This window comes from Hemitrygon akajei, chromosome 26 (assembly GCF_048418815.1).
Source record: "Hemitrygon akajei chromosome 26, sHemAka1.3, whole genome shotgun sequence".
Lineage (NCBI taxonomy): Eukaryota > Metazoa > Chordata > Chondrichthyes > Myliobatiformes > Dasyatidae > Hemitrygon > Hemitrygon akajei.
Window position 1 is genome coordinate 33,272,042 of NC_133149.1, and position 18,634 is coordinate 33,290,675.

An 18,634-nucleotide genomic window follows, 5' to 3' on the forward strand; every position below is an offset into this window, starting at 1 on the left:
CTACTTTATAAGGTACAGGAGGTACCTAATAATGTGTCCACTGAATGTATAGAACATTTGATGATGCATCATGTTAAGAATGGGAAGTTCATTAAACTTGACAAAATGGTTCTAATATATTAATAGCAAAATATTTTCAACACTTGGAAAACATACTGCTAACAATTTGATCTCCGAGTTCAACTTGCATCATTTCTTGAAGCTGTGTAAAGTATAATGTGATGGGAAGGATACCAGAATGTCTGCTAAAGCAATCTGAATTGATCCAAGATTCCACCTATAAAATTTGTCCGTGGAAAGCTAACTCTTGGTGTAAAACAGCCAGTCAAGAAACACACCTCTCCTCTCACTAACTGGGTCTCTTCGATATTGATGGGAATGAAAGAAATTATTAAATGTGCCCATGTGTTGATTCACAACTGTTTAATCATGTCTTCATCTACGATCAAATGTTCTCTTCCAATTAAGTGATGTTCTGCCTTAAGCAGCAAAAGTAAAACTATTCATAGTTTTGATGGAAAGCACGCCGTAATAATTGAAATTTAGGTCTGCTGGCTTCTATTATAATACTGTTTGAAAAGTAGAGACATGTCCTTTGGAAACTTTCCAGTCACTAAATAGTCCCATGAGAGATGTGTTTGCAAAGACGAATTTACATGTATCCAGTTAGAGAGTCTGAAGTATGAGGTCAAGTTTAAAACACCCAGAAGCATCTCACCCAGGAAATTTCATGAGGAGCTATGTTGAAGAGATGTATGCAAAAAGGAAGGAAGTTTACACTGAGGATCAGAAATGAAATAATTGATTTGCTTGGTTTTATTTTATTTACGGATACAACATGGCACCAGGCCCTTCCAGCCCAATGAGCTCGCATTGCCCAATTATATCCATGTGACCAATTAACCTTCTAACCCATACATCTTTAGAATATGGAATGAAACCAGAGCACTGGAGTGTGATAGAATTGGGTGATAAAATCTCTAAAGGTAGACGACAAATCAAAGCATCCTAAATAGGGAGTAGAGTTTATTGCAACATTACCCACTAAAAATGAACTATCAAGATGGCTATTATTTGAATCCATTTTCAAAGATTTTAGTGGCACTCCCTACCCTTTATAATCATTACAAGAAAGAAAATTTTATATGGTGTTAGCTAGGAGCCAAAGGTTGACTTCCTGGAAGTGTCACCCAAGAAATGATTTATACAAAATTTTCCCAGAAGGGATTGCCACCATCAGAAATATCTGGATTACATTAACAAAACATCTCTCAATCACTAATATTAATATTCTTTGATATCAATGTATGTTATATTTCTGTAGTTTATGAAGGATATGTCTTCTTGGTTATGAAGGTCAGCTTGTGAAGTCCATCACTAGCACAGCTAGTGTTATTTGGGGGCTTAAAATTGGAGGCAGAGAGACCACAGCAATGGTTCTTGAAGTGCAGTGCTCTTTAGAGTCCATATTTTGGTGAGGGAGAGTTAATGAATAACAGCAGTCCAAGCATCAAACCCAGTGGTATCATCTAAAATTGGTTTGGTTATTGGAGGCAAAAGGAATGGCTAAGGATCATTGCATACAGAACTCCTCAGAAAATCATGCAGCATTCATCCAAGCATGAAGAGGCAGTCTTCAAGAGAAGCATTGAAACATGCTTTTGGGACATGGAGGGCAGAGGATGCCGAGTTCCATTCAGTTGCAGTGAAACCAGATGTAGATACTGAGGTAAATCAACACTTTCTGTAATTCAGCTGTATTTCAGCAGAACAACTCTGAACAAAGAAAGGTAAATGGAAATCAAAAATAAAATGCAGATGCTGGATGTATAAAATAAAATTAAAAAGTACTGGAAACATGAGCAAATCAGGCAGCATTTGTGAAAGAGAAAGAGTATCTGATGAAGGGTCCTTAAGCTGAAACATACACTTTGTTTCTCTTTCCAGAGATGCTGCCTAACCCACGGAATGTTTCAACTGTTTTCTGTTTCACAGGCCAACCCGAAGTAACAAATGAGTTCCACTTCAGCTCTTTATGTTTCTCTATACATAAGAAAGTACATAAAAATAACTCCTCCAGCTTAAACAACCAATGGCTATTGGTCAGCTGACAAACTGATGAGCTGTTGTTCCTATCAACATCTCAAATGTGTTTACATAGTCGTGTTTAGGGATGTACTACTGAGTTTTGAGATTTTTGTAGTTGCGTAGTTTTACTGACAAAGGGTTTATTTAGAGTTCCAGCTTTGTTCTGTCTCCTGGCTTTGGGTCTCGTCAGTAGTTACAGGTGAGCGAACACAACAAATTGCCAACGAGGTGTGTTATATTGACATGGCACCTTCAGCAGAAGTCTTCTGTGCAATTCTGCAGCAGGATCAATTTGAGGAGGTCCAGCTGAAGTTAATCGAAATCTTGACCAACAGTTTATCAGTGGGTTCAATGATGTTGGTGTCAAACACTGAACAAGAACTCATGTAAGTTAGCTGTTGTGTCCATTACCAACTTGCAGTTCAATGCCACTTCAGGAGTTACGTTTGAATCATGGTTCAAACGTTACGAAGATATATTCCGGGTCGAGTCTGCCAGTAAAGATGAGGGACCTTGCTCCAAAAGTTGGGTACTGCTGAATGTGAGCATTATTTCAACTTCATTCTACCTAAGAACTCACGTGACCTATCATTTGACAAAACTGTCCAACAGCTAAGAAGCATTTTTGGAGAGCAGTCATCTCTGATGAGACAGATGCCGGGGCAGTGGCGTAGCCTTGGTTGTAGCAAAGACTAAGCCTGAAGTCATAGTGTCATCTTGTTTGCAGCCATCCAGGAGAGTCAGTGCCAGAGACGGTGTGGCACAGTGACCAGGCTGGCGTTGGTACTGCCCTCCAGTGTTCGCTTGGTGTTGTGTTTGACTGCAGATTGTGGCAACATTCATTATCACAGGGACTTGGACTATATATTTTTTGTGTGACTGCATGTTTACTGCTATCCTATATCAACAGGCTCAATTTAATCTCAGAGAAATGTATACAATATACATCGTGAAATTCTCTTTCTTTGCAAACATCCATGAAAACAGAGGAGTGCCCCAAAGAATGAATGACAGTCCCCCAGCTCACCTCTCCCCCACCAGCAAAAAAGCATCGGCACCCTCCACCGAGCACTCAAGCATGCAGCGAACAATCAATAAAGCCTCAGTAAAGACTACTCGTTCACCCGGTAATTCCACATACCACAGGCTCTCTCTCTCTCCCTACCTAATAAGGGAAAAAGAGGTGTCCCCATTACACAGCGAGAGGGGAGACATAACAAAACAACTCACCGATTTATGGTGTTAAAAGTCTGTTGTGTCGCTTTTTTCGAGCTCTGTGCCCAAAGTTCTCGGGTCTCTGGGCACACAGCCAGCAGTCAGCTCGTTGCTTTTGATTGTCTGTGTACTCTCACGACTTGGACTCGTACCCAAAGTCTGGATTGGACTTGGACTTGGACCCGGAGTTTTCTGCGGCGGCACCGACCTCAGATCTGCCCCCCTCCAGAGCCACGAAAATCCGGCACCCTGAAGGTGCGCTACTCTTCTAAGCCAGGTTCTTGGCATATCGAAAAACTGCTGGTCGTGAGACCCCGAGAGCATGTCCCATTTCCCCAAAGAACTGAAGTCAGCATGTAACTCCAGGTCGTGGTCTTCAAAAGAACCCTGAAAAGGAAAGAAAGGGATATTAAAGATGGAAATAGAGCTGTTTCCGAAGTTGCAAGCAAAGGAGTCGCTGATAGGCACTATCATTCTGAGCTCCACCCTCCTATGCCCTTATATGTGCTATAAGTGCCTTGCATTGTATATGACTATTGGTACTGTGTTTTGTACCTTTGCCCTGAAGTATTGCTGTTTCACTTGGCTGTATTCATCAGTATTCATGTATGGTTGAATGACAATTTGTTACAATGAGTGGCTGGAGCGGACCCAAGAGCAGGACACAGACACGTAAGTAGCATTAACAGAAGTGTGTTTATTAATAGTTGCCAGGAAAGCCGGGGAGTGAGGATAGAATGCTTACATGGATGAGGATGCAGGGCAACAAACAGGAGGAGCTCGGACACAGAGCCTGGACTTGGACTTGGAATCAGACCCAGAGCCTGGACTTGGACTTGGACTCGTACCCAAAGTCTGGATTGGACTTGGACTTGGTCGGAGCCTGGACTTGGACATGGACTTGGACCCGGAGCCTGGACTTGGACATGGACTTGGACCCGGAGCCTGGACTTGGACATGGAGAGACAGAATTCCCAACTCAGAACAGTGGCAAATGGCTGGACCTACTCAGCTGGAAACGAGGCAACCAAACCAAACAACAACAGACAATCCATATCTTGACAGGGAGTAGCTCATGAAGCGGCAAACGGCCAGCAATCACTTTGCTGGACACGAAGAGACAGAATTCCCAACTTGGAGAAGCGGCAAACAGCCGGACCTACTCAGCTGGAAATGAGATGACAAAAACCAAACAATGACAGTCCATTTGTACCTTGGCTCGGAGTGGTGGCAATCGGCCAGCAAATCTCAGCCAGACATGAAAGCGACAGAATTCGCATCTTGCCTCGGAGTAGAGGCAAAACGGCCTGCAACTCGGCTGGGCACGAAAACAACTGAATTCAATGAGCAGCCACAGGAACTGAAGCAACGTTGAGTCCATGATTCTCGGCGGCTCCGGGACGAGCATAGCGCACTGGCTATGGTGACGAACCAGCGGCGAGTAGATGTGAACCGAAACTTTCATGCAGCCGGTTCAGATGAGAATCAGGTGCCCTAATCACAGAGCCCAGTAGAACACAGGGAAAAGGCAATTAACAGAAACGAGGAGTCAACGCACCAGACCGTGACACAATTAAACTTGAGCTTGAACTCTCTGCAGTGTTCGCTACCATTGTCTAAAACCTGTTAAACACAACACTGATGACTTCATCACATATGCCAGTGTCGTCAATTGTGAATGTGAAAAGTTCAAGCTGAGTAACATGACTGAATCACAATTGAAGTGTCTGATTTTCACTTGTGAATGTCAGGCACCTGGTGATGCAGGCATTCGCGAACAGCTCCTGGCCAGACTATGTCAATGCAGTTTCCAATGGCTCAGACATCAACACTCAGTAGGTCCCCAAGTGGCCAAGCACTGCTTGCTGGAATTACCCAAGACTCCACCAATACAAAACACGCATTTGCAGCAAATGCAAATGCTGTGGTCACAAAGAAGGCTATTGCTGTCCTTCACTGTCTTTTAGGCCAGCGAAGCACACTGACAAGAAATTTCAAAAATCTACAGGGAGAATCTACTAGTCAGATCTGAATGCCCTTGGCATTGACTGGATGGACAAGCTTGATCTCTAGAACATCCCTCTGGATGAAGTCTGTTCAAATCATGTCAGCTGATGCCTATCACCATCAGTAGCGAGGGCATACAACGCAGCAGGGTTTCAAGTAGATTTAGCTTGCTGCACTAAACTGCAAGCAGAACTCCGTATCTGTCCAGATGCAAAGCCAGTCTTCCATTCCAAAAGACTAGTACCATCCACAGCCTTACCAATCATGGAACAAGAGTCAGATCAGCCACAACAAGCTGATGTGAGCAAAGCTGTCAACTACTCACACTGGGAAGCTCCAATAGGTACAGTGAGGTTGCGTGCAGACCTCTCAACTGGTCCCAGTGTAATTCTGGAGACTCACCAGTATTCAATACCAGCAGATCTCTTCGCAAGATTGAACTGGGGTGCCTACTTGGTGAAGTTGGACTTAGCTGAAGGCTGCCTCCTGGAGAAGTGGAGGAAGATTCCCAGGAGCTCCTCACCATTACATTTCTTCCTCTGCCTGCCTTTCGGGGTAAAGGTGGCTCCTTCAATTTTCCAGTAGCTTATGGAAATCATGCTGAGTGGTATTGATGGTGTTGCTGCTTACCTCAACAACATTGTTGTGATGGGCATTGATCAGACAGAACAATGCCAATGTCTGAACCATGTTTTGAACCAACTACAAGACTTCGGATTGTGACTTCAGGCAGAAAATGCATCCTCCTTATATCTTCCATCAGCTATCTGGATTCATCATGGGTTAGCATCCAGATCCTGAAGACCTCACTGCTATCTTAAAGATGTCTCCTCCATCAGCTGTCAGCACTTCGCAATTATTTTTGGGCATAATCAGTCATTATTTATTATTCAGCATTCCTCCCAGCAATGCAATGAGGGAGCCACTCAATGCCCTGCTCAAGAATGGTGCCACATGGAAATGGTTTAAACAATGACAAGAAGCTTTTGATCAGGTTAAGAAAGGTGCTGTCAACCGACATTCTCTGGATGCATTTCAACCCAGAGTTGCCAATCATCATCACAACAGATGTGTCCAACTACATGGTGGGTGCTGTCATATCCCTCATCTTCCCTGATGGTTCTGAAAAAGCTATCATTCATGCAACCAAATCACTGACCGCAGCAGAAAGGAACTGTGGGCAAATCGACAAGGAAGCCTTCAGAATCATCTTTGCTGTGAAGAAACTGCACAAGATGCTTTATGACAGCCGCTTCACTCTCCTCACTGATCACAAGCCACTGTTGTCCATCTTCGGGTCTAAGAAAGGCATCCTGCTGTATACAGCTAACCATCTATAAAGGTGGGCAAAAATGTTATTAGCCTATGATTTTGAAATCAGGTGCACATCAACACAGAAATCTGGTCAGGCAGATGCCCTCTCCAGACTTATGAATCAGCAGATTACTGAATACAAAGACACAGTCACGGCTGCGATTTCAATAGATTGTGAAGTCCACCAGGTTGTTATTGGATACCACTGAAGGTCTTTGGTCACAGTCGACAAGATCAGAGCAGAAACTGCTGCAATTCGTCTTCGATGTATCTCCATATACCTCATTGATAGATGGCCAGTCAAGGTTGGGGAAGATGTCATACCCTTTTACCAATGTCATACATAGCTCTCAACTGTGAATGTTTGGAGACAGAATAGTGATTCCATGAACATATTGACTGAAAGTACTGAAGCAATTCCACTGTGGTCACCCAGGCATTAATCAAATGAAAACCCTGGTGAGAAGTTTTGTGTACTGGCTGGGCATAGATGAAGATATCACTTCCGTATGCAAGTAGTGTACTCAGTACTCTACTGTAGCGAAGAATCCAAGATGAGCTGGTCCACAACCACAGCTTCAGGCTACCAGGCCTTAAAGTCGAGTACATATTGACTTTGCTGGCCCAATCAACTGGTGTACCTACCTCGTCCTGGTTGACACCTATTCCAAATGACCTGAAGTATCACCTATGAAGTCAACAACAATAGGTGCTACCATTCAAATTATCAACCGCCAGAAACACTTCTCTCTGACAATAGCACCCAATTCAGTGGAAAGTGGTTTTCTGTATTCTGCCAGAGCAGCAGAATTATCCACATCTGCTCACCCCCATATCACCCACAGTCCAATGGCTAAGCAGAGAGGTTTGCAGATGCCTCCAAATGGTCGCTTCAGAAATAAAGAGGGGAAGGAGATCGGCTGAGGCTCTCAACACTTTGCTGCTGACATATTGAATTACACTATATCCAGGCCTTGAGGGGAAGCACTTTTGGGAAGGAAACTGCAGACAGTGTCAGATGTAATGCTACCACAGCGTCCAACATATGAGACAGCAGATGGTCAGGTGCACAAAGGCAGCCACACAGACCTTGGTCGACTGGTGAAGCCATTCAAGCCCAGAGCTGCAGTGTGGGTCAGACAGTATCGTAATGGTCAAGACCCCTGAGTACTTGGTCAAATTTTCAAACATATGGGGAAAGGGCTCTACGAAGTTACTATAGGCGGACATCCTTGGCATCACCACATCAACAGGTTGTGGCCAGGTGCTCCTGACAACACAACAAATTCGTCAGGCAGATCATCAAACACAGAGATGGACCTCCACCTCCTTCTGGAAGGGTTCAACTTACCCGACCAAAGCAACCACCAGTGCCAGCACAGCCGCAAGCAACTTCGCTATGAGACCGTGACAGCCTGTGATCACTAAGAAGGACTAGTCATCAGTGCAAGCCAGTTGTTCCAATCCAAATCAACCCTTGGCTCCAATCCTACAGATATTCACCTTCAATGGGAGGTGTTACAGTGAGCTGAAAAAAGACAATGCCTATTGGTCATCTGACAACCAATCCCAGGTTAATTTTCATTGATTGGTCATTATTCCTATCAATGTCTCAAATGTGCTTTGGGCAAACCATTTGAATAGTCATGCTTTGGGATGTACTGTCGAGTTTTGAGTTTTTATATTTGTGTAGTTGTGTGTTTTTACTGAATAAAGGTTCATTTCAAGTTCCAGCTTTGTTCTATCTCCTGGCTTCAAGTCTCGTCAATAGTTACAGGTGAGTGAACACAGCAATATGAGATATGATAACCTTAGCTCCACAACATTACAATGAATAACAACAAAACTATAACACAGATAAGAAACCACAAATACTAAAAGTAGAGAAAGAGAGAGAGAGAGAGAGAGAAGGAACTAGTCCTACTGTTTGTTGGAGCAGATATATGCACATATATACAGTACTGTGCAAAAACTTTGTTACGTGTATAGCTAGGTTGTCTTAGACTTTTACATAGTACTGTATTTATCAACGTGGGGCGGAGAGGGAGTTTGTAATTCTGGCGGGAGCTAAGAATCTTGGGAATGGTGAGGGAGGAATGCTGCGGGAGGGTTGTGGGATAGGTGGCAGAGAAAGAGTGCCGGGGCAGGGGGAGGGGAGTGCTTCAGGTGCAGACGCACCTAGCTCTAAGACACCAAGCAAGGTTGTTTGATTCCAAACAATTGGTTTATTGATCATTACAGAATGTCTCTCTGGTGCTTCCTGCTTCCTGCCCTCTCCCTTCCCCTTTTCCCAACCATGGTTCCCCTCTTCCTAACCCCTTCGCGCTCTCAGTCCAAAACAGAGACCCATATCAGAATCCGGTTTATCATCACTTCACATATGTCATGAAATGTGTTTTTTTTATGGCAGCAGTTCAGTACAGTACGTAAAATGAGTATAGTATTGTGCAAATGTCTAAGGCACCTTAGTTATATATACGTGCCTAAGGTTTTTGCACTGTATTGTACATATTCAACATGCATTATTGAATTTAGAAATATCATGGGAGCTCAATTATAGGTAGAGGTGTCCATAAGTTCGACATATTTAAGTCGAGGAGTGCCTGTACTGAAGAATAAACAAAGTACTGGAGTGAATAGAGGTTTTAAGGAATTTGGGCTGCCAAGAGCCCAATATACAGTAAATACTAACAGACACAAAATGCTGGAGAAACTCAACAGGTCAGGCAGCGTCTATGGAAATAAATAAACAGTTGATTGTTCAGAATAAGAATCAGGTTTAACACCACTGGCATAGGTTGTGAAATTTGTTGTCTTTGCAGCAGCAGTATGATGCAATACATAACAATAGAGAGAGAAAAAATTGTGAATTACAGTAAGTATATATATTAAATAGTTAAATTAAATAAGTAGTTCAAAAATAGAAATAACAAAGTAGTGAGGTAGTGTTTGTGGGTTCAATGACCATTCAGAAATTGGATGGCAGAAGGGTAGAAGCTGTTCCTGACTCATTGAGTGTGTGCCTTCAGGCTCTTGTACCTCCTTCCTGATGGTAGCAATGAGAACAAGGTATGTCCTGGGTGATGGGGGTCCTTAATGATGGTTGCTGACTTTTTGAGGCATCACTCCTTGAAGATGTCCTGGATACTACAGAGGCTAGTGCCCGTGATGGAGCTGACTAAGTTTACAACTCTCTGCAGCACCCCACCAACACCAAAACATACCAGATGGTGATGCAGCAAGTTAGAATGCTCTCCACGGTACATCTGTGGAAATTTTCAAGAGTCTTTGGTGACGTACCAAATCTCCTCAAACTCCTAGTGAAATATAGCCACCGTCTTGCCTTTTTTGTCGCTGCATCAATATGTTGGGTCCAGGTTAGATTATCAGTGATATTCACACCCAGGAACTTGAAATTGCTCACTCTTTCCACTTCTGATCCCTCGGGCCAAGGCCCTTCATCAGGACTTTGTCAGGCTTTCATCAGGCTTTAGAGGCCAGATTTCTGAAGTTGTCCTTGCTGAGGTACTCCCTTCAAACTACAACTGAAGTTTCAGCCACCACAGGAAATAAAGTCTTTCATCTCATGTTTTATGGCAATGTTTTGAGCATTTTCCAATATGAAATATGGTGTAATCTCATCACTGAGAACCATACTGTATTTCTTCTTTCTTTTAATGCATTTTAATGCCTAATAAAAAGTCACATTAAAAATAGACAAGCTACTCAAACTATAGATTGTTAAATCCACCAGAAATTTGGCATTGGGAATGAGTGTATTTTTGGATCCAGCAATCATTCTGTGTTCTGCTTACGGATGAACATCTCAGCCCTGAATAGCCATTCACAAAATGATAGCCCTACTCTTATGAAGGGCTATCCTGATTACTTATGTATACTGACACGAACGAGGATGTCAAAGCCCAGGGTGGAGGAGAATCTGGTACAGATCACTTTGGAAGGAGGAGTAATGGGAAGATAGAGACCTCTTAGGCCATATTGGAAGGTAGCATCTCTATGTGTGACATACTGCTGTTCCAAGTTGAGCGTGAAAATTAAGGCTTTTAGCCAATAAATGCAAGAAAATATCCTGGGACAAGTTAGACTGTAATCTGAAAGGAATCATACATGCCTAACAATTCTTATTCTGATGTCTTTGAAACAAATTATCCACTCACAAAAAGGACCAGCAAAAGTGAGATTTTGCACACTGCAATTTTAGACAACATGCCAGTTAACTCAACAATATTTCAACACCTTTGCACAGAGTTCTGAGATGTTTTCATCTGCACTCGATATAACAATTCAATGAAGTTATAAACCTTCTCAGTAAAAACTGCACAAGGACTACCCAATCTTTTACTTTACCCTGACAAAAGCATGTTGCGCCTTCTGGAAACTTGAGATAAAATAAGACAGGGTAGGAAATATCACCAACTGTGTAAATGGAAATAGAATTAATGTTTTTGGTCAATGTCTTTGCATCTGAAGGAGGAGAGATAGAGCTGTAATAGGTTTTTTTTCTGGTCACAAACAAACAAGCAGGAAGCAGGTCAAAAGACATAACAAAAGACAGTGTCGCAGTGGAGGAGAGACCGTAGCACAAGGATCTGTGAGTACAGAGCAATGGACAGTCTGCTGGCGGGCCCAGCAGCATCGGTGGAAGGAAAGGAGTTGTTAACATTTTGGGTCAAAAACCCTGGATCAAGCGCTGAAGCAGGGTTCCAACTCAAAACGTTGACAATTCCTTTCCTCCCACAGATGCTGCTCGACCTGCCGAGTTCCTCCATCAAATTGTCTGCTGCTCCAGATTCCAGCATCTGCAGTTTCCTGTGTCTCCACTGTGGGTGTAGGACTGAGTGTTTACTGGATCAAGGAAGGGTGAAGTGTAATCAAAGGAGCTTTGAAAGCCACTGGCAGTTTTGTGATACTGATTAACTGCTTTGAGCTGAGAGGAGTGAGTGGTGATCTTACTGCTATGTGCAAAATTCCTGCAGTGCGGGACAGAGTAGACGTGGGTTTAATGTCTTCCAGTCCTGTGCATATTTTCAAGTGTGCAGTATAATATGTTAGAGACATAAATGGAGTACTATCTATTGACAGGGCTTTGTTTACCTTACATGTTAAGATTTCCCTTACCACAGATTTGTTTGGATTGCAAGTCGTAGTGTTACAGCAATTTTTGGGTTTAGTACATTTACATTTAGCAAATGACTTCGGCCATCAGTGTTTGGGTCTGAGTATAAATTTTGGATTTAATCTGGAATGTAGCTCTGAACAATGGGTTTCCAAAAGCCATGAATTCCAGACCAGATAATGATGATTAAAATTCATTTGGATGTCTGCGGTGTGGGTGTGTATCAGGAGGTGTGAGGTTTTATTGTAGTTTCAAGGAAAGCATTGTAGATACATTGTAAATATGGAATTGTCCTTTGATGTTTAACACATAAAATATCAAACCCCACATTGGGCCAACCAGACCTTTCGACCGAAAGCGTCTCTATATGTACCGTGTTTTGTCAAATAAAGAATCTGCTTTGTATCTACCAGTAGTTTTCTCTGGTGACTTCAGTCACACAACAACAATAGTAAGTAGGGGTTAAAGCACTTCCTTAAAGATGATCGCAATATCTAAAAGCAATTAATTCTTCTTATGAACGACAAATAATTTGCTCATAGTATTTCATAGAAACATTCAACATTGCATTATTGCTCTCCATAAAAAGTTCAGAATCCAGGATCCAGGTCTGGTGTGCCAACATTTATCCACTGATTGGGAAACAAACTGAAAGAAAGGGGTATAAGAAATGTTGGCAGTAATGGGGAATATAAGAACGTATTAGGCCCTTTTTTTGGAGAAGAAAAATGCATCAAAAGCATGACTAAACCATAAATGCTTTTTGTTTGATGGTTTTGTTCAGCCATGCATGTCATGTTTAAGTACTGTCCCCTCCTGGTGTGATTATCCAGTTGACTGTGCAAATACAGATCCATTAAAAGTAAAGGAATGGATGTGCCCAGTGCAAAACAGGAACAAAACTTGTCTCATTTGACTGTAAGCCCTCAATCTTTATTTCTGCCTGAGTTTTCTTTAGAAAATCCTCCTGTAAGCTATTTTCCTGCATCTTACTCTCTGCCCTTTTGTAAACACTAGGATAGTTCATTAGCAGTATGACTGGACTACAGGTTCAGGGTCTGGTCACCAGGCTTGTTGGACCAGAATTTCCATCTGTCACAAGAAGGATCTGAGCACTTAAAATGGCAGCAAAGCTTCCTGCAGGTGTATTGCAAATGATCCTGTACAAATTGATCTAATTAAGAACTCAATTACTCCTAAGAAGCACATAATTTGCATCTCTATATGTCATTTTTGATATACAGTAAAAGCGTAAGGTTTATTTGCTCTTGGGAGTTGGGACAAACCAGTAAGGTCCTATTTATTGCCCACATTGAGCTACCCTGAGGAAAAGTCAAATGTTAAAATGACTTGGTTTCCATTAGTAGTATTACACAGAACATGCTTATTCAGTTGCATCAGTATTAATGTTCTGTATGTACCTAAGCAGCCGTCTATACCATTTTCTCTTCTTCACCTGGTGTGTATCACACTTAAAGCATCAGTCATACCAGGAAAGGATTGCAAATTCTTTGAGGTTGTGGATTTTACCGGACAAATTGAGTATTGACAGCAATCCAATAGTTTTCTTGGCTTTTATTGTCTATTTCCTGCCCCTAAATGATCTAAAATAATGATTCAATTTCACATCCACTGTCATGAGCTTTGAATTCCTGGCCTCCAGCATTATAATCACTATGAATTGTCATCCAATGCTTTAGATCACTGCTAATAGAATTCTTTATGCAGGGAGCGTGCATAAAGGTAGGATTTCAGCACAAAACCTTGGCTGATGCTTTAAATTGTCTGCAGGAAGAAACAGAAGCTATCTCTTATCCTCAGCCTTTTCCATTTACATTATGAGTTATTTTTATTTATTTGCTCAGGCCATTCACAAAGGTGGCATTTATTGTCCATCCTTAATTGCACTTGAACGGAATTAAATCAGATCTATGTGGGTACTAACAACATTCCAGATTTCTACTCTAGTTATACTTTAAATTAAAGTAAATGAAAGATGTGATGTGTTTCTGGTTTTTGGTCATTCCCTTTTTTGTTGCTATTTTGGGCAATGTTGATCGGGGTGGCCAGCAGATAACGAATGACGCAGCGTTGGATTGAACTAGACTGGGCTGAACTGAATATGCCAGGACTCTTTATATTTTGTGTTTTTCACTTTCTTTCCTCCCGTTTGCGCAATTAGTTTTTGTTGTGCATTGGCTTGGGGGTGTGTTTGATGTTTATCTTTGAACAGGTTCCGCGGGTTTCTTTGTTCTGTGGCTGTCTGTGGGTAGGTGAAGCTCAATGTTGTATACTGCATACATACTTTGATAATAAATAAACTTTGGATCTTTGAGTCTTGAACCTTCACCCACTGTGGCACAATATATATAATGCCTCCGCATTACAATCCAGAGTAACCTTGTAACTTAACCTCTTTGTTACTGCATTCCTAATGTGTTGTGCTTTGTCTGGTTGGTGTTCAGCTTCTTGTGTTGCTGAAGCTGCTAGTGGAGAGCATACCATCATACAATTACTACCTTGTAAACACAAAGTACACAGCAGATGCTGTGGTCAAATCAAGATGTACAAATAAGCTGGATCAACTCAGCAGGTCAGGCCTTGTAGAGGTGGTATAAAGCGAGTCAAGGGTTGAATCAATAGCCATGTGATAACCAGCCTCAGAACTGTACTTAGAGCCATAGTATTTACGTAACAGATCAATCGGCAGTGAGCAACTCAATGGAGCAGAGCAACACACAGCAACTTCCAAGTCCCTGAGTTTAAATGCCCTTATGTAGCCAGTATAAACTATGGTAGAGGCACAGCAGCATAGTGGTTTACAGTACCAGCGAAAGGATCAGTTCCCACCGCTGCCTGTGAGGAGTTTGTACGTTTTCCCCACGACTGCGTGGGTTTCCTCCCACGGTGCAAAGATGTACTGGTTAATTGGTCATTGTAAATTGTCCCGTGATCAGGCTAGGGTTAAATCGGGGGACTGCTGGGCGGAGCAACTCAAAGGGCCAGAAGGGTCTATTCCACCCTGTATCTCAATAAACAAATAACTGTCCGATTCATCGTGTGATTACCACAAGGGTTGATAGCCTCACCTTTTTTTCTTTCATTTAATCACTGCCTCAGGTAAAGTTCCTTCACTTGGAGAATATCTGAATAGTAATTAAATAGGTAATGCTTTGTCGTTAAGGACCTGCAGCTCTCAGAACATGCCCTCTTCTCATTACTACCATCAGGAGTCTGATGACACACACTCAGTGTTTTAGGAATAGCTTCTTTCCCTTCATCATCAGATTTCTGAATGGCCCATAAACACTATTTTACACTCTTTTTACTTTGTATATTTACTTTGTATATTTCTTATTGTAACCTATAGTAACTTTTATGTATTGTACTGTTCGGCTGCCCCAAAGCAAAAAATCTCATGACATATATCAGTGATAATAACTCTGATTCTGAATTAAATCCTATTTATTACCCCTGAATTTGTTCCTGTTTAATTCCATTTTGAAACTTCTTGGAGTAACTCATAGTTTCAATTCCAATTCGGGTGACTGAAGGATTAGCTGATACCGACATCGTGACAACCACAAGATGCATGGCAGTGAATGAATATGTCAGGAAAAAGGAAAGCACAGAAAAAAATAATAATTTAACAAAGTAATAAAACTTAAGATGAACCATCCCAGAACAAAATATTTAGGATGCTGTTGAAACAGTAAATGCAAGAAATGCTCAGCCAATCAGACATTATCTATGGAGAGAGAAACTGTGTTAAGAATTCAGGTGATGATCTCTTCATCCAAAAGGTTTGCTACCTGAAACATTGTGTTTTTTTCCTTTTAGTAGAGATGCTGCTGACCTGCTGAGAAATTTCAGCAACATCTGACTTATGAGATGACAAATCGCATGTCGTATGCCCAAATTAAACAGGGGAGAGTGAACCGCAAGCACTCGGGAGCAGATTTTATTCGGTGGAAAGAATTCTCTCTGTGCAGCAGTGGTTACTAAAACAATTTGACTTTGTCACAAGCTTGTCACCTCAGGTCTGCAGTTCACAGTTTTAAGAACTTCAGCATTGCTCTCTGCTGCACTTTGAGGAAGCTGATTACACAACAATCTGGGATAGGAATTTTGTAGTAAATGCATAAACAATGCACATTCGTGCCTATACTTTACAAGAATGTTCACACGATATTTATTCTAATGATTACTTTGATTAATTCTATTTCTTAGTTTCGATCTCTGCTCAAAGCTTTGTAAAACACACCACTTAAAACGGAATGACTAAGAGCTGGTTCAAACCAACTGTGATACTTGGTTTCATTGAACACTGCGCCATACTTTAATTCCAGCAATTTATTGCATTGCATAATGATCCCCTGTCTGTCTGCTAATTATGCTGTCATTGTCAGAATAAGAAAGCCCCTAATTATTTACCTGGACTACTTAAATGGAGGGTTATAATTAATTATCAAAATTCAAATAAAGGAAATAATTAGTTAACTATCAGCAGGTATTAACGTTCCTTCTGCTTACTAATACTGAATAGCTCCATTTAACACAGAGTGGTTATTGCAATAAAACATCCCTGTTTCTCAATTGACCTGATCAACTGTACTCTTTTGAAATCTGCAGAGTTGGTAGCACTTAAATTAGATATCATTGGTTGAACTTAGAATTCTGCTGTATTTCAAAAAATGCCGTTTGCAGAACTATATATATTAAAGCATTTACAACACAGCAAGAATTTGAAGGTTCTGGCATTCATCCAGGCCTATACCTCCAGGTAGACCAGCATTGGGCTACCTGAAAGGCAATCTTTCTTTAGGCTTAAAGTAGGTCAGATGTGGTGCAGTGAGAATTAACTCCTTTCTTGCTTGTTTTAATTACTCTGTAGTGCCACATGAATTGGTGCAAATAAAAAATTATCTTCATGGTTTCTTTAAGCACATTAATCAACTATTTTTAAAGAAAGAAAACTATTATCATAGATGCACACATTTTTGTATTAGATTTATTCATGATGTTGCTATTAAAATGTACCATAGCCTGACATAAATTGCTTATCAAAAGTGAATCACATTTAGATTTTTTTATACGTGCATGTACCCGTGAAAATGACGAGTTTGCAAAACTCCAGAACAGCCTTTCTCAACTTTTTGCTCTGGAGGAACCCTTGAAATAATGTTCAGGTCTCAGGGAGCCCCAGCATAAAAATTATTATATCTACAGTTCACAGTACGTTAGTGTGATCAGTAAGTTATAGATACAATAATCCAAAAGTAATTGTCAATGCTCTTTTGAGTAAAGAATTAATTTTTAGCCAACCTTTCTTAAAAAAAAAAACAGATAGTTAAGCTTAGCTTACCTTTCTTGAAATTACGCTGTTTCTTTCCCTTTCATAAGTTTTAAAAACTCATCTGGCAAACATAATAAATTTCAGTTAAATAACTGGCTTCAGGCAAAATGGGATTTAATTTTTCTAAAGGTAGGCTTGGTAGATTTAATTTAAATAAAGGTTTTAAATTGATTTAAATTAATGTTATTTGCTGCATTAGTAAGTTCTTTGCCACAGACTAGGCACAATGGAATAGGACAACTTGGATCACCAGTCCATGTAAAGCCCATTGATAAGTAGCTTTCATTGTAAAGACAGACTTTTTTGTGTCTGTTGTTGCACTGATTCAGTGAAATTATTCAGAAGATTGTATATCCTCATCATTAACCTTATCAGAATTGTCCATAGGCCTAGACTTAGAATCCTTCTCTTCCATCTCACACCTCCTCTTCAAAAATTGCCACATTGAACCATCAGACAGTCATTCCTGCCTGTGGCCATCAAACTTTAAAACTCCTCCCTCGGAGTGTCAGACACCCTGAGCCAATAGGCTGGTCCTGGACTTATTTCCACTTGGCATGATTAAGTTATTATTATTTAATTATTTATGGTTTTATATTGCTATATTTCTTCACTATTCTTGGTTGGTGCGGCTGTAACGAAACCCAGTTTCCCTTGGGATCAATAAAGCATGTCTGTCTGTCTGTCAGACATGTCTGTAAACCACAGGGGTCAATAAAATATATTTTAAAATGGCATAATAAATAACTAAATGAGAAAACTGCAAAAAATACAAAAACCTCAGCAATTATCAAGGCCTCCCCTATCTCGCATGAAAACCTGAGAATGGACTCAACCAAATAAACACGGACCTACTGTGCACGGCCATATTGGGCTGAGAGACCTCTAACGAGATTGCTGATGGGGCTGCTCGGTCTCTGCCCACCACCGTGAGCACTAGCATCGCACGTTGCGTGAAGTTCAAAGAATGATATTTAGTTTTCTTTAATCACGATCTCTCACAGAACCCCAGTGACCTCTCATAGAATCCTAGGGTTCTGCGGACTGCTAGTTGAGAAACCCTGCTCTAGAAGTTAGATTTCTCATAAAGAAGAATAAAGCTCATGCTTAGTAACCAGCTAATCCAGTACAGGGGATCCCTAATAAACTGGCCACTGATTGTAATGCAGCTGTTTGATTGGTCAAGGTAATTGTGACAAATTTAACTGCTGTTTGCAAAGTGGATAGCTACTTCAGTCCTTCTCCATAACATTTACAGCAGTCAGGTGAATGAGGAAAAATGCAGGTATCTACAAACTACTCTTACTGTGAAATCTATTGAACCCATAAACCCTCTAGCACTTTAAAACCATTTGTTTATGCATTTCAACTATTTCACAAGTAAATATTTCAAAATATGTTAATTTTTTAATGTTTCCTGCATGCATGTATTGCTTCAACTTCTACCTTAACCTGGCTACTTAAGGCTTCCTTTATTGCTCTGTAAAAGGTATGAAATGTTAACCAAAATTTCTAGT